The sequence below is a fragment of the Squalius cephalus genome (assembly GCF_949319135.1).
Source record: "Squalius cephalus genome assembly, chromosome: 7".
Lineage (NCBI taxonomy): Eukaryota > Metazoa > Chordata > Actinopteri > Cypriniformes > Leuciscidae > Squalius > Squalius cephalus.
The window spans coordinates 15,070,694-15,085,140 of record NC_137128.1 but is presented as its reverse complement, the minus strand read 5'-3'; the positions used below and the strand labels follow the sequence as shown (position 1 = coordinate 15,085,140).

The 14,447-nt window shown below is 36.9% G+C and overlaps 1 protein-coding gene across 1 annotated transcript in view; it reads left to right on the top strand.

Annotated features, from left to right (window-relative positions):
* The window catches only part of acap2a (ArfGAP with coiled-coil, ankyrin repeat and PH domains 2a), a 220,598-nt gene that overhangs the window by 21,920 nt on the left and 184,231 nt on the right, over positions 1–14,447 (top strand). The gene's annotated exons all lie outside the window — the stretch shown is intronic.

Genomic DNA, 14,447 nt, shown 5'->3' with positions numbered 1-14,447 from the left:
GGCCTCATTGATTCATTTTGCCTGATTGGGGGCTGTTACTATTTGCATAAGCTTTTTGAACGTAGAAGTGTGAAAAAGGCGCGATAGGCTGTCAATTTTATGTGGATTATAAAGGCAAAAAACGAGAAAACGAGAAAAATATGTCGTTTTAACGACATAAGATCACGTTATTACGAGAAAAGATGACGTTAAAACGACATAAGATCTCGTTATTACAATAATTGAGGGGAAAAAATAATATGTATGTGGCAGCAGCTATGCGTCACCGTAGTACTGCTCTTGATGTGTAACAATTATCGTCAGTTATCCTCTTGCGCCCTCTGTTGGCATTTGTACATACATATGTTCATTGTTTATATATTTCTTCATGTATTTTAATAGTGTTGTTAAATAAAATAAAATAATTAATTACTTTTAATACCCTACTTTATTTGAACCAATTATATTGCCTCATTTGTAATTATGTATTTAAGTAAAGGCTATTGTTCACTTCAGATCTATCTTTATGACCAAAAAATATATATCCTAAATAAATAGTCGACACTGACAGCCCTAGTCTTGAACATTTGACCATGAACCTACATTGTTTTGCATTTTGTGACTAAACGACTATTTCCCTATCTTATATTTTTTCATTGTTGATTTCTTGAAAATAATAGGCTATTAAAATACTTTCTTGTCACCTTCTCCTGTAAACAATATCGTGAATAGTTTCATAGTGTGTATTCGCCCATTATGGTCGACTGTGTAAATTAAAATTATTACCACCTTCAAAGGTAAAAACTCAGAATGACACATTCCAGAATATTATGTTTATAGATTACAATTAATGAATTTATCTGTTCAACTTTAAAGTTGTTGTTAATAATTGTGCAAAAAGTTGTGACTTTGATGGTGTATAATTTGCATAGTCCTCATATCCACTAGAAAGTGAGTGAATTATAAAAAAAAAAAAAAACCTATGTTCGTAAACCATTCAGAGATGACATTAATGACATACACAACTTTGTATACAATACAAAATTTGTATCAATGATATTTTCCATGTCATCAGAATACAAGAAAAGAATGATTGATTAGAAAGATAACAAAGGAAAGATAAGAAAAGCTAGGGGGGAAAATAGATATTATTTTATTGTGATGCGACATTGGAGTCATGCTGTGGTGAGACGTTGGTGTCACGCGTCTGTGATGCGACTTTTTTTTTTTTTTTTTTTTTTTTTTTTTTTTTAATTAAATTCAAATTTACAAACAAAATAGGTATTGAACAGACAATTTGAACTTACAAGTTTCAAAGGCAGACATAATTGCAAATTATAACAAGTAACAGCGACAGAGTTTCAAATCAAATATGCAATCAAGAAAGACAAAAAATAAATACAGTAAATAAAATGATAAAAATAATAAATAAATAGATAAAATAATAAACAAATGAATAACATTTATGTGAGAGTAGGTCCTTGCAAGGGGTAAGGATTTAAAGTGCACTTAGCTCATTGAGGAAATTTGCTACTGTAGAAGCTTTTACATTTGAAAGGGTGCAGAGTGAAGCAGCAAAAGCTTTAATATCATTAGCAAAGTGAGGAAAGGATGGGGGGGTTTTCAAAAATCTGCATTTATGAATGAAATACTTAGCAAGTTCAAAAAGATTATTAACTAAATAGTATTGTGGACAATCCTTCTTAAGTACACCAAACTTAATTTGTTTGTATTCAATGGGATTTGCACATGTAATAATGCATGACATTTTACTGTACAATTGAGACCAAAACAATTTTGAGTGATTACAATGATAAAAAATATGATCAGTGGTTTCAATACTCGTTTCACAAAACTGACAAGAGTTTTCTCCGATATCAAATTTAGATTTTAAGAATGCTTTAGAAGGGTATATGTCATTTATAATTTTAAAATGAACTTCTTTCATTTTAGGAAGACTTGGAAAGGTAAGATAGTTCATTCTCAGTTCCTTCACCTCCTCCAGGCTAAAATCTTTGAAAATATAGTAACGTTTAATTCTATTTGGATGAAGTCTATCAATAAAAACACTTCTGATATATTTGTTGTTGCATTTATGATCTCTAATAGATAATTCACCCAGAGAAAGAGAAGGGAGAGAGAAAGTCACAGAATAGTGTGAAAGAATACTCTTTACTAGTAATACTATGTTTTTGGGTATGGCATTTACAATTGTGTAAAACTCTTTAGGATGACATACAAATTCATGTTTCAAACAAAAATCATTGTAATTTAAAACATTACCATAGCTGTCCATCATGTCCAGCAGGGAAAAAATATTATATTGAATCCAATTTTCATAAAATAAAGATTTGTTATGGTGTAAGATAAAGCGATTGTTCCAAATACAGGTTTTGTGTGGACTAAAATTGTGGGAGAAAGCTAACTTCCAATAAAGGAGAACTTGTTGATGGAATGCAGACAATTTAAGAGGTAATTTGTTCAACTCAAAATCACATCTAATCAAAAATTCCAAACCACCTACTTTCTGAAATATTGAAGAAGAAACAGTAAACCATAAGCCGTTTGCATTACAAAGAAAAGATTTTAACCACTGAGTTTTTAAAACACTATTCATTATTTCTAAGTCAATAACATTTAATCCTCCTCCTTCGTAACTGTGAACTAAATCATTTTTGTTAATATAGTGAGGCTTATTTTTCCAAATAAAGTTAAATATTGCAATGTTACATTCTTTAAGTAAGTGAGGTGGGATAGCTAGCGAGGAGGCTGGGTAAACAAACCTAGAGAGCAGTTCCATCTTGGTTAACAAAACTCTTCCAAAGATTGAGATATCTCTTTGTATCCAATTATTGAGAATAACTTTAGCTCTTGAAAGATTTTTAACAAAATTTTCTTGGACGCTTAAATTGCTATCTCCAGTAATAATTATCCCCAAGTATTTTACAGATGTTTTTATCGGTATGTTACATAAAGAGTCTAGTTCACTGCCATGAATTGCAAATAACTCACATTTATTTAAATTTAAATGTAGGCCTGATGCTTTGGAGAACAGATTAATAAATTGGATGGCTTTATCAATTTGATATTGGTCCTTTAAAAAGATCACTGTATCATCGGCTAATTGACTGATACCAATTTGTTTTCCAAACACACTCAATTTGTCAAAGTCACTGTTTTTATCTATCAAAATAGCAAGCATTTCTACCGCTAAGATGAATAGGAAAGGGGAAATGGGACAACCTTGTCTTATTCCTCGTGAAATATTAAATCTTTGGGATGTTCCAAATGATAATGAGATAGAACTGTTGATGTCTTTATATAACATTTTTATAAAAGAAATAAATTTATTGCCAAAACCAAACTTTTCGAGGGAGTTAAATATGAAATTATGTTCAATCGTATCAAATGCTTTCTTGAAATCTAAAAAAAGTATATATCCGTCATCCTCAATCCATTCGCAATAATCCAAAATATCTAATATTAATCTGATGTTGTTATGTATTGATCTACCTTTTATAAAACCAGATTGTGATTCACTAATTATTTGACTAATGTTTTTCTTGAGTCTATTGGAAAAAATATGAGCTAGAATTTTATAATCACAGTTCAGTAGAGTGATAGGACGAAGATTATCTATAAGTCGTGCGTCTTTCCCTGGTTTGGGGATTAGAGTAATTAAACCCTGTTTCATAGTCGAAGATAGGGAATTATTTTGTATACACTCGAGAAAGGCTTGAAACAATAGTTCTCTCAGATCTTCCCTAAAGAATTTATAAAATTCTGAAGAGAGGCCATCAGGGCCTGGGGATTTCCCTGCAGATAATTTATCTATTGCTTTATCTAATTCCCCTATTGTAATGTCAGCCTCGCATAAGTCTCTAAATTCCTGGTCTAACTGCGGTATGCTAGTATGTATTTTGTCAAAGAGAGTATTACAGTCAGATGCTGAGAACGATGAGCTATATAAAGAACTATAGAATTGAAAAATCTCTGAGGAAATCATTTTAGGACAGGTATTTTCAACTCCATTCACATAAAGAGAATTTATGGCGTTTTTCTCTTGTCGCCTTTTTTCAAGTCTACAAAAATAGTTATTACTTTTTTCCCCTTTCTCTATCCATCTTGCTCTAGATCTTACATATGCTCCTTTAGCTTTTTGAATATATAAATTATCAATTTTGGACTGCAAGGATAGAATTTGCAATTTGGTTTCATTGTCCATCTCACTTTTATTACATAAATTGTTTAGTTCTATTGTCAATTCTAACTCCAATTGTGTTCTGGCCTTACTAAGATTTTTACTAAATTGTATAGAAAATTCACGAATCTTGTGTTTTAAATATTCCCATTTACTTATGAATGAGGTAAGGTCTTTAAGCGCTGCTACATCATTAATTATAGATTTAATTTGCAAGCAAAAGTTTTTGTGTTTTAATAAATCGGTGTTGAATTTCCAGTAACCCTTGTTACGTGATTCTCTTTTGCCTGAGTAGAAGGATATAGAGATGCAACAGTGATCTGTTAAAGGTGCCGCGGATATTGAGATATCTTTGATAAAGTTAGACAGGTTAGATGAGGTTAACCAATAATCAATTCTCGATTTGGAAGTCCCATTAGCTTTGAACCAGGAAAATTGCTTAAGATTTGGATTCCCATCCCTCCAAGCATCCACTACATTATTATTTAAACAAAAATTAAGAAGGTGAGGATTTGGGTGAGAGGTGTTAAATTTGGGCGGAAAGCGATCTAATGCTTCATCCATAACCATGTTGAAATCTCCTCCTATAATAATATTATCAGTAAGATACACATGTTTAAATTCAACCAAAGAGTCAGAAATTTCAGATAGCAATTTGTTGTTTAAAGGAACACTATTGTAACCATATACATTGAATAAAATAAACAAAACATCATTAATGTTTAAAACAACTGAAGCCCAGTGGCCATTTGAGTCTGTCTTTACCTTCACAATTTTGCCAGGTAGGTTGTTGAACAGTATTGCCACTCCGGCAGAGTGAGTAGAGGCATGGCTGAAGATGATTTTGTCCCCCCATTGACTTGTCCAGAACTTCACGTCATCAGGGTTGGAGTGCGTTTCTTGTAAAAATATACAGTGTGAGTTTTTGTTTTTGCAAAAAAGAAAGAAAGCTTTTCTTTTGATAGAGTTACGGAGACCCCTTGCGTTTAGAGAAATACAAGAAAAATGTGATTTCACTGAGAACATTTAACGAATTAAGACAATAAATGAATAAAATGTGAAAAAAAAAAAAAAAAAAAAAAAAAAAATAGGATATGAAAAGATAAACAGTCAAATACGCAATGTAACGTGCTCTATAGAACACAGAACGTCTCTCTCAAACAGAGCACTGTAACGAGATCTCGCTCAACAGCGAAACAAAATTCAAACCATCCCATTTAACACTTCTTGCACGCGCAAGGGAAGATGAATTGGAAAGTTATTGAAATCAACCATCCTTAACGATCCGGCTACCCTCTATGTAACCATAGGGACCACGGTAGTATGCTTTCTTCCCAGCAGCTCTTGCCTCACTGATCCTCGGCCATAGTGCAGCGCGGGCTTCTCGATCTCCCTTGGATAAATCTTCGGTGAACTTTATTCCCCTGGACTTACAGACATCTGAGATTTTGGTAGAGCGCCAGAACTCGTCTCTGTATTTTCGCATGCAGAATTGAATGATCACTTGCCTGGATCTATCCTTCGTCTTGGGACCAACGCGGTGGACTGTATCCACGATGTCTTCAAGTTTATGATGCAGATGTGGAGCAATTTCGGCTAACAGTGAGACGACTTCTCTTCGGATATCTTCACCTGCTATTTCTTTCATTCCGATAACTCTGAGGTTCCACCTTCTTTTGTAGCGTTCGAGCTCCGACGTGCGGCTTATCAGATCTGCTTGTGAAGTGATAACAGAGGTGAGTTGCTTGTCGAACAAGTTGATTCTAGTTTTATGCTGCCTTCACGTGCTATGGAAAAGATGATATTTTCCACTTGTGAACTGGTATTTACCAGTGTGTTGTGTTCAAGTGCTTTTGTTGTCGTAATGTAGTACCCGCAAGGTCTGTCAGTAGAGTATCTTTTTTATCTTTACAAAAAAAAAAAAAAAAAAAAAAAAAAACGTAAATGTGGTGCTTTCTGATGATTAAAACATAATTAATAATTAAAAAAAATAAAACATGACATAAAATTATTAAATATGAACCAAGGAAATTGAGGCGAAGTTGAAAATTGAGTGTTAACGCATTATATTACAATCGTTAATGACACAACATTGTATAGGCTACAAAAACTATCCGCTAACAGTATTCACGACTCTTGCGTTGCTCTCCGCCATTTTGAAAAGGTCAAAGGTTATCTCATCTCGGCAACTCGTGCATCAAAATATTCTACGAGTTGCCCAGTGGAAAATACCACATGAGGGGGTGTTCATGTGCATTTTCCATGTCGGATTTTGGTATTTACCATAATTACCATAGCACGTGAAGGCACCATTACAGTCCTTTATTTCCGCCGCGTTGAATTCCACAGCTTTTGTCAGGTTTACGATCATTAGACTGTTCTCAGTAATCTTCTGCTCGATGCTGCTCAGCTTCACGTCTTGTAGGTCAAATCTGGCAACTAAAGTTTCCAAAAGCGCGGAGTTCGAAATTTCTGGGTTTACTTCACCTTTTTGTTTCTTGGCTGAGGCTTTAGTTGGGGTGTTCTGCAAGGAGGAAGATTCTTTGCGTTTCTCTTTGTGATCAGAGTGGTCGACTTCCATGAGGTATCCATGTTCGGCTAGAGCATCCGAGGCTTTAACAACTTTCTGTCCTCCTGGGATGACTATCTTTGGGTTATTAGAAGCCTTTTTAGCTGACATAGTCTATTTTCACTGATACACAACAATTGGGATGGTAAAAAGTTGAAAATTGTTATAAGATTCAAAATTTGCTGAAGAGCCGAGATAACCACATGTGCTTAGCCCGCCATCTTGTTCCCCTCCGTCTGTGATGCCACTTGCTGTGGTGAGACGTGCTGTGATGCGACGTTGGAGTCACGCGTTGGTTTCACGCGTCTGTGGTGCGGCGTACCCCTTCTGTCACGTAAAAGTACACGACTGTCGACTTCGGTAAGTTATCCGTGGCACTATCCACTCGTCATATTAGGGAACATCGATACATCACTTCACAGGAAGTGGAGAGCGATGATCACACACCCAACTGTCATTTCGCGCACCACGTCATCACCAGTCAGAACGGTCATAACTAACGATGGAGGAGTTTACGTATGTGTGTAAGTAATACATTTCGCCATTGTTATACAAATGACAGTATTTTTAACGGTTATTGTTGTGAATATTACATATACTATTTTTGATGATTATAATTTACCTCAGTGAATGCAGCCAGCTTAGCTAGTTTGTGAAGTAAAGTGATTTTATTTTAGGAAGTTGTAAAATAGTGCAATATAATTGTAAATATATAATATAATAATAAAAATTAAAATATGAATGTAGTCCTATATATATTTGTTATATCATAATCTGCGCGACTCCGTCGTTGACTTTCTTTGATGACATTTGCTGGGCGTTTCAAATGAACGGTTATTGTCAGTGAAGTCCACTTCAACTGATATACTGTGCTCAGGGAGTAGGGGAGCAGTGAACACTGCATATGGACCCTGTCGAATGGAACACACATTAGATGTGTAAAAACAAGTGGAAAGCGCGAGCGCGCCGCTGTCTACTTTCCACAAGCGCTTGTTCTCCTGTGGCGTCTGTCGTTGCTAGGCAACCATGAACTGCGCTCTCCATGATGACAAGAGCTGTGTCTGAAATCGCTCCCTATCCACTATATAGTGCACTATTTAGGGTGTCGGCCATTTTGTAGAGGTGTCCGAATTCTGAGTGAACGACATCATTCCCTCCATTCTTCACTACTTTTACCCAATCCTCTCTGAATTCGAGTGTACATACGATGTACACTTGCTGAGACACTATTTCCCACAATCCAACACAATAAGGCGATAGAGCGTGAATGAAAAATAAACAAAAATGTCACCATGGCAACGGTGCACGTGAGTTAGAAAACAATCATTTATAAGACCAGACGCCTGGTTATTTATTTATATATACCGTTATATCTATATTTGAATAAACAAATGTGTTGTGTAGTGTTTTGTTCTCTTTTATTTTCACATATAAATGTAAAAAGTAAATAAATATGACAAGCAAGTGTTTTTATTATCTTTTTTTTTAATCAAATAACGCAATAAACGTGAAAAATACATACATACAATTGTTGCATACAATTCATACAGCCAAAAAAAGGAAATATTAAAGATGGGTAGGTAATGTTTATGACAAATTGTCTGAGCTCTCTGGCGCGTGATAATTATGTCAGCGTCCGAATTCTTTGCTGATGTAGTGCACTCAACTGCCATTCACTATACGGGATTAGTGAACGAGTGAACGAGTGAGCGGTTTCAGACACAGCTAAGGAAGTATCAGCAAAAGATTAATAGATTTCTAGCCCTTGCATTAGCTTTACTACTAGATATATTTATGGAGATGGAAAATAATAAGGCGCCCTGTACAGCTATGATCAGCTGTTGGGCCGAGCATTCAATGTTGTTACGCTGCAAGCTGATGGTTCGTTGCTGCCGCGCTCTATCATGCGCACACCATAAAGAGCAAATTGTTTTTTAATGTTTCAATTTCGTGATTAAAATGACATAATTTGGAAGCGGATAATTTCTTCACAAACAGCTCATTATGACTCAATGTTAGAATGCTGCACCTACACTCAATAGTGTGAATAAGATCAGCGCAACGCAGACCACTGCATTGACAGCGTAAAACATATGATCTGTCTACGGACAGGGCTCAGCGGAAGACAGAAAATGCCGGTCCAGCGCTGATTGAGGAATTAAATTAAAAAATAAAAGACAGTTTGACATCTTTTTTCTCGCATTCTCGCATTTTTTCTCGCATCTCGCATCTATCCACTACCTGCTAACGTTAGTGCACTGCACCCGAGCAAGCACACTTTGCAGTTCCTCCGGAAATGCATTTTTCTAGTTATTAAGTGTGCTTGCTGAAAGCGCACACTTATTGTTCTTCTTAAGTTTTCTTCTTCTTCTTATTAAGTGTGCTTGCTGAAAGCAGCACACTTACTGTTCTTCTTAAGTTTTCTTCTTCTTCTTCTTCTTCTTCTTATTATTATTCCCGGGAGAAAAATTTTGGCCAGCTCCTGCGCCTAGGCCCTTTGAGACAGAGACACCGTTCCAACTTTAAAACGTACGGTCAGTACCGGTTTAAGTTGCTCGCGAAGATGACATCACGAGTCCATGTCGTTTGTCCGCCACACTGGATTGAACAGAAAGCGAAACTAAAATTTCACAGGTCACAAATTTAGTCCGAACTTCACGAAACTAGACGTACATGATCCTTGGACCAAGCCTCACAAAAGTTACTAGAAGGATTTTTGATTTTCGGAAGCGTTTGCCCGTCACAGCCAAACGAAATCTGCGGCGTAGTCGCCAAACAGGAAGTCGTCCATATCTCAGGAACTCTGTCACGTATCGAAACCAAACTTTATACATGAACTCGGGACTCCAATGTGAGCTGAGGAAGCACAAGATCTGATTTTTTTAATTTTTTTTTCTAATTTCAGGCTAATAGACAAACCCATTTACCTATGTCTATGCAAGAGTTTCACCTTTTAATGTTAATGCATTTAGACAGTAGGTGGCACTGTTGTATTACATTTCACAGAGCAGCCAAGTCAGTGTATACTGCATTCGTTTTTACCAGGTTTGTCTTAATAAATGCAGGCATGAATTTCGTTTTTTGCATTGGTCTATTTTAATCATCTTCATTTATTAATATATACAGATTTGTATGCATGAATTGTGCATTTCCAATCCTCAAAGCAGTTAATAAAAAAAAAAAAAAAAAAAAAAAAAAAAAAACTTTATACAAAATACATCATGCTCTTCTTCGATAACCGAACAAACAATTCATTGTCTGTGGCTGTGTTTGTGCGTACGGGAAATATGCTGCGCATAACAATAGAAAACAAGGAGAAACGCGCAGTCACATGCTCAAACAATCAACAACGTCGCTCTAGAGGTGCGTTGTGGACTGCGAAGTGGACTTCACAGGGTTTTCCGCCATCTTAAGTTAGAGTCTAATCCGAAGGGAGCGAACATGTTCAGTTCGAAGGGCACTGCGCACGGCCTAGGGAATAAGGGAACATCGATACATCACTTCACAGGAAGTGGAGAGCCATGATCACACACCCAACTGTCATTTCGCGCACCACGTCATTACCAGTCAGAACGGTCATAACGATGGAGGAGTTTACGTATGTGTGCAAGTAATACATTTCGCCATTGTTATACAAATGACAGTATTTTTAACGGTTATTGTTGTGAATATTACATATACTATTTTTGATGATTATAATTTACCTCAGTGAATGCAGGCAGCTTAGCTAGTTTGTGAAGTAAAGTGATTTTATTTTAGGTAGTTGTAAAATAGTGCAATATAATTGTAAATATATAATATAATAATAAAAATTGAAATATGAATGTAGTCCTATATATATTTATGTTATATCATAATATGCGCGACCACGTTGACTTTCTTTGATGACGTTTGCAAATGAGCCGTTATTGTCAATGAAGTCCACTTCAACTGATATACTGTGCTCAGGGAGTAGGGGAGCAGTGAACACTGCGTATGGACCCTGTCGAATGGAACGCACATTAGATGTGTAAAAACAAGTGGAAAGCGCGAGCGCGCCGCTGTCTCCTTTCCACAACCGCTTGTTCTCCTGTGGCGTCTGTCGTTGCTATGCAATCGTGAACTGCGCTCTCCATGATGACAAGAGCTGTGTCTGAAATCGCTCCCTATCCACTATATAGTGCACTATTTAGGGTGTTGGCCATTTTGTAGTGGTGTCCGAATTTTGAGTGAACGACATCATTCCCTACATTCTTCACTACTTTTACCCACAATCCTCTCTGAATTCGAGTGTACATACGATGTACACTTGCTGAGACACTATTTCCCACAATCCAACACGATAAGGCGATAGAGCGCGAATGAAAAATAAACAAATGTCACCATGGCAACGGTGCACGCGAGTTAGAAAACAATCATTTATAAGACCAGACGCCTGGTTATTTATTTATATATACCATTATATCTATATTTGAATAAACAAATGTGTTGTGTAGTGTTTTGTTCTCTTTTATTTTCACATATAAATGTAAAAAGTAAATAAATATGACAAGCAAGTGTTTTTATTATCTTTTTTTAAATCAAATAACGCAATAAACGTGAAAAATACATACATACAATTGTTGCATACAATTCATACAGCCAAAAAAAGGAAATATTAAAGATGGGTAGGTAATGTTTATGACAAATTGTCCGAGCTCTTTGGCGCGTGATAATTATGTCAGCGTCCGAATTCTTTGCTGATGTAGTGCACTCAACTGCCAGTAGGGATTAGTGAACGAGTGAGCGGTTTCAGACACAGCTAAGGAAGTATCAGCAAAAGATTAATAGATTTCTAGCCCTTGCATTAGCTTTACTACTAGATATATTTATGGAGATGGAAAATAATAAGGCGCCCTGTACAGCTATGATCAGCTGTTCGGCCGAGCATTCAATGTTGTTACGCTGCAAGCTGATGGTTCGTTGATGCCGCGCTCTATCACGCGCACACCATAAAGAGCAAATTGTTTTTTAATGTTTCAATTTCGTGATTAAAATGACATAATTTGGAAGCGGATAATTTCTTCACAAACAGCTCATTATGACTCAATGTTAGAATGCTGCACCTACACTCGATAGTGTGAATAAGATCAGCGCAACGCAGACCACTGCATTGACAGGGTAAAACATATGATCTGTCTACGGCCAGGGCTCAGCGGAAGACAGAAAATGCCGGTCCAGCGCTGATTGAGGAATTAAATTCAAAAATAAAAGACAGTTTTACATCTTTTTTCTCGCATTCTCGCATTTTTTCTCGCATCTCGTATCTATCCACTACCTGCTAACGTTAGTGCACTGCACCCGAGCAAGCACACTTTGCAGTTCCTCCGGAAATGCATTTTTCTAGTTATTTTTCTTCTTCTTCTTCTTCTTCTTCTTATTCCCGGGAGATAAATTTTGGCCAGCTCCTGCACCTAGGCCCTTTAAGACAGAGACACCGTTCCAACTTTAAAACGTACGGTCAGTACCGGTGTAAAGGTGATGATACACAGGGCAACTTTTTGGGCAATGTTGCCGTCAACGGGGAACCAGATGAGACACAGGGCCCACAACTGATCTAAATTATCCAAATTGAAATGTATTGCCCATTTTTTCAATGGGAAAGTGCCCAGCAACATTGCTCAAAAAGTTGCCCAGTGTATCATCACCTTACATTTTTTTGTACATTTGGAGTGCTGTCAATACAGAGAACAACGACAAAAATCGGTGTTGCCTACACCGAGTTATTCTATTTTTAAAATTTGCACCCTGTTGACTTCAATGGGGCAAGTACTAAACCTGCTTTTAGCCTCTTAACATCCTTGATGTGTCATTACAAGTGCACAGAAAATGTGAGTGATTCCTTCTGAGTGAACACGAGTGAGTCTGACTGCAGTAGATGTGAAAGAAATGTATAAAAATGATGTTATTTAAGCCAGCGCAAATACCTTTGTTTACATCCTGTTTTTCGGTTGAAGTCCAAAGTAGTCGATTGCAGAGTTCACACGCATAGGTTTAATACCTATGATCACGCGCGTGAACTCGGCAATAACACGGTGTAGGCAACACCGATTTTTGTCGTTGTTCTCTGTATTGACAGCACTCCAAATGTACAAAAAAATGAGCTCAATGTTAAAATTGACCGGAGTTCTCCTTTAAGTTGCTCGCGAAGATAACATCACGAGTCCATGTCGTTCGTCCGCCATATTGGATTGAACAGAAAACGAAGCTACATTTTCACAGGTCACAAATTTGGTCCGAACTTCACTAAACTGGACGTACATGATCCTTGGACCAAGCCTCACAAAAGTTACTAGAAGGATTTTTGAATTTCGGAAGCGTTTGCCCATCACAGCCAAATGAAATCGGCGGCGTAGTCGCCTATCAGGAAGTCGTCCATATCTCAGGAACTCTGTCACGTATTGAAACCAAACTTTGTACATGAACTCGGGACTCCAATGTGAGGATGTACAAGATCTGATTTTTATTTTTATTTTTTTTATTTCAGGCTAATTGACAAACCCATTTACCTATGCAAAAGAGTTTCACCTCACACTTTTAATGTTAATGCATTTAGACAGTAGGTGGCACTGTTGTATTACATTTCACAGAGCTGCCAAGTCAGTGTATAGACTGCATTCGTTTTTACTAGGTTTGTCTTAATAAATGCAGGGTCTGAATTTCGTTTTTTAAACTGGGAGGGAATTCCCCGCTTACATGGGTCACGGGGGATCTAAAGATTATGGGGGGGGGGGGATAACTTTTGATGCATCGGTCTAATTTAATCATCTTCATTTATTAATATCTACAGATTTGTATGCATGAATTGTGCATTTACAGTTCTAAAAACAGTTAATAATAACAACAACAACAACAAAAAAACTTTATACAAAATACATCATGCTCTTCTTCCTAACCGAACAATTCATTGTCTGTGGCTGTGTTTGTGCGCGTGGGAAATATGCTGCGCATAACAAAAACAAGGAGAAATGCGCAGTCACATGCTCAAACAATCAACAACGTCGCTCTAGAGGTGCGTTCCATTTGACTGTAAGTGGACGGCGAAGTGGACTTCACAGGGTATTCCGCCATCTTAAGTGAGATTCCAATCCGAAGGGAGCGAACATGTTCAGTTCGAAGGGCACTGTGCACGGCATAGGGAATAAGGGAACATTGATAGGAGGATTCACAGGAAGTGGAGAGCGATGATCACCCAACTGTCATTTCGCGCACCACGTCATCACCAGTCAGAACCATAGACTGTAAAAAATATGGACAAAGCGTCTGTGACGTCACCCATAGACTTTCTGAAGAACGGTTTTGAAGCCGTTTATGGGGGGTATGGGCGGCGCCATCTTGGAAAATCTTGGGAAATCCTAACCCCGCCCACCTTCTGGCCAATCCATATATGGGTAAAGGACGCGAGTCCTATTTTGCAAATGGAACAGCGCGCGTCACTCAGCTCGCTCTGCTACTCCTGTTATCTCTGTATGTATATTTTAGGCAACAATAAAACGAAATAAGTTATAAAACACCACACTGCCTCTTTTCGTTTAAGAAATGTTAAACATTACAGCCACACAAATGTGGTTCAGGCAACGCGTATTGATTATATTCACTGCATATAACGTTAGCTTATTTATAACAAAACGAAATATAAAACTAACCCTGCCTCTTTTCGTTTAAATATAATATAAAAAT